The sequence below is a fragment of the Acyrthosiphon pisum genome, chromosome X (genome assembly GCF_005508785.2).
Source record: "Acyrthosiphon pisum isolate AL4f chromosome X, pea_aphid_22Mar2018_4r6ur, whole genome shotgun sequence".
NCBI lineage: Eukaryota > Metazoa > Arthropoda > Insecta > Hemiptera > Aphididae > Acyrthosiphon > Acyrthosiphon pisum.
Genome location: NC_042493.1, coordinates 31,782,655 through 31,785,347, shown reverse-complemented (window position 1 = coordinate 31,785,347; position 2,693 = coordinate 31,782,655). Strand labels below are relative to the sequence as shown.

The window sequence follows — 2,693 nt, the reverse complement described above, 5'->3', positions numbered from 1 at the left end:
AAAATAATTGTTACAACAATGTTGTTAAAAATTAAATGCATAAATGCATAATAGTAGCATATTTTATTTTAGAATTACAGATAGGTACTCTGCCCTACTAATAAATAATATATTGTACAGAAATTATTGCAAAATAAGAACAAAAAAATATATAGAGAAGTAGAGATAGGTCCTAGCAGCCTGCATGGCTGCGGGCCGGATTGATCTGAAGAACAACGGACAAACGATGGTGCAATTAAAAAAGGTAAATGTACGAAACCCGTGCAATATAAATAGCTGGACAAGTAAAGTAGGCAATAAACGCGTACTTACACAATCGTCTAATTGTGTGCAGGTATTTTATTCTAATGTTACTTCGAGATTTTGACTTTAAAATTAACCAAGTCTTAGTATCAATACTTTTGTTTGAAGTTCGATTGGTTTTCTATTTGTGGACCTTCAGAATTCGACCATTTAAAAAAACACTTGTCTAATTAATATTCGCATTTGGATACATTCGTCTCGATAAATTATAATATTATTGCATAATAATGGAATTGTGTATACAACGCTCGGATGATGGATAGAAGATTAACAATAACTACATTATAATATTATTATATTAATTTTATAGTATTAGATTAAGTGTATACTGTGTATCTATATGTATAACTGTATAAGCTACTCACCTATACTGGCTACTACTATAAATTACAATGATAATTAATTAATAAATACAATAACTTGAATAAACTTTAAAAAAACATTCATAGTATATTTTTATGTCACACACGAGTGTTTCGTGGTAACTTGACCCGTTCGCATGGGACCCTGGTAGTGGTGGACGCAAAACCACGTAAACTACGGTTTAAACTGTGGTTTAAACTCTGTTTTGTTAATATTACATTAAAATATTATATAATATTTGTACATAATAATGTTTAATATTATTGTTTTAAGGTAAACGGTTCAGTTTTCTAGTTGAATTTTTTAAATGGAATTATTATTTATCAATTGTTTATGCAGTGTTTAAAAATATATTTGTAGATTATAGGTATGAATTTAATTTTAGTTCAATATTCTATTTTAAGTTTATGGTGCCTAGGCATTTATTTATTTTAAAATATAATATAGATCGGGTGATTATAAATTATAATAATTATTATTATTATTATACTTATTATTATTTATTACAATAGCAATGTTCAAATAATAGGTACAAATGTACAATCGTTATATAATTAACTACATTTGTTTTAATATTACAGCTTATGGGAGGTCCAACCCGGTGAGATGCTCAAACATTTATTTTTAGATTTACGATGAACATTTTTATTCATAAATGGTTGCTATTAGTTTTAATAATAATAAATAGTTGCTATTTAACGAGCATGCATAAAATTGAATTTTCGCACATTGCCTACTTGATATGCTGTCGTATTGCCTACCAGGGGAGGGGGAGCTGAGTTGCACTTACTAAAGTGATTTATATCCAAAAGGAGTTTAACCATCACAATATGTTACTATATGAGTTGTAATTTTCTACTGGCAACAAAGTGCGTGGGATCAGCTAGTACATAATATATTATTATAAAATATTTCATGATGTTATCTTTATCTGCTAATACCCGATGATTCCGCCAACGACCATACCACGTTGAATACACCAGTTCTCGTCCGATCACTGAAGTTAAGCAACGTCGGGCGTAGTTAGTACTTGGATGGGTGACCGCTTGGGAACACTACGTGCCGTTGGCATTTTTTTTTAGATTACAGACTATTTCATTTTGATTTTGTGCTATTTAGTATTTATATTATATTATCAGCAGTATTTGCTAAAACGGCCAAACCCGTTTAAATTAACGCCTAGTTTTTTTTTCTTTTTAATTATCTTGATCATACATTTAAGGCAGACTAACTTCATACTTAGGCAAGAATACTATAAATTAATTAAGTTGAGAAAATTTATATTGTAATTAAATAATTGTTGGTTAGAATTCTATTCCATTATATTATATCAGTAACCTATCATTATGGTTAGTCCAACATAATTTATTGACTGGAATCAAATCACTATAAACTGAACTTCGAATAGTGGATTCAACTATAAAAGATATTTTTGTATACCTAGGTACTTTCTAATAAACATAAAAACTAATTTTTTTTAAAATGAACATTAAAAATAATACATGCTTAATATCGAAAAGTGTTAAGTATTTCAACAAAATAACAAAAACCGTTAGAGAAGAATCAGTATTTTTCGTTTATAAATATCCAATAATGTAGACATTTTAGCTTAAATTACAGATAACAACTTACTATAAGATAAACGTATGAGAAATATTGAAGGTACATTGTTAAGGTTATTGAACATTAAAAATGTTATCAACGTAAATCGATAAAAAATATTTAAAAAAATTCAATTTTTTATAAATAGCGTACAATTAATCCAAATATTTTGAAAATGTCATTGTTTAATATAGAAAATTATTATATGAGTGATAAATAATAATGTAAGCTTTCAAATTTATATGATTAATATTTATTGAATTAAAACAAAATATTTAAAACTATTATTTTACATTGAAATAAACTGCATCAAAATTTGAATTTAAAATGCTTAAAAAAAATGTATTTATGTTACATAATATGTTTGGTTTTTTTTTGAATTAGGTACTGTAAGAAAATATACCAAGAACAGTGTTGGTGTCACA

The 2,693-nt window shown here is 26.9% G+C and overlaps 1 non-coding gene across 1 annotated transcript; it reads left to right on the top strand.

Annotated features, from left to right (window-relative positions):
* The first annotated feature begins 1,618 nt into the window (after positions 1 to 1,618).
* LOC115033486 lies at positions 1,619 to 1,737 on the top strand. Its single transcript, XR_003838835.1, has one exon. It is a non-coding gene; the product is annotated as a 5S ribosomal RNA (ribosomal RNA).
* Positions 1,738 to 2,693: the final 956 nt, after the last annotated feature.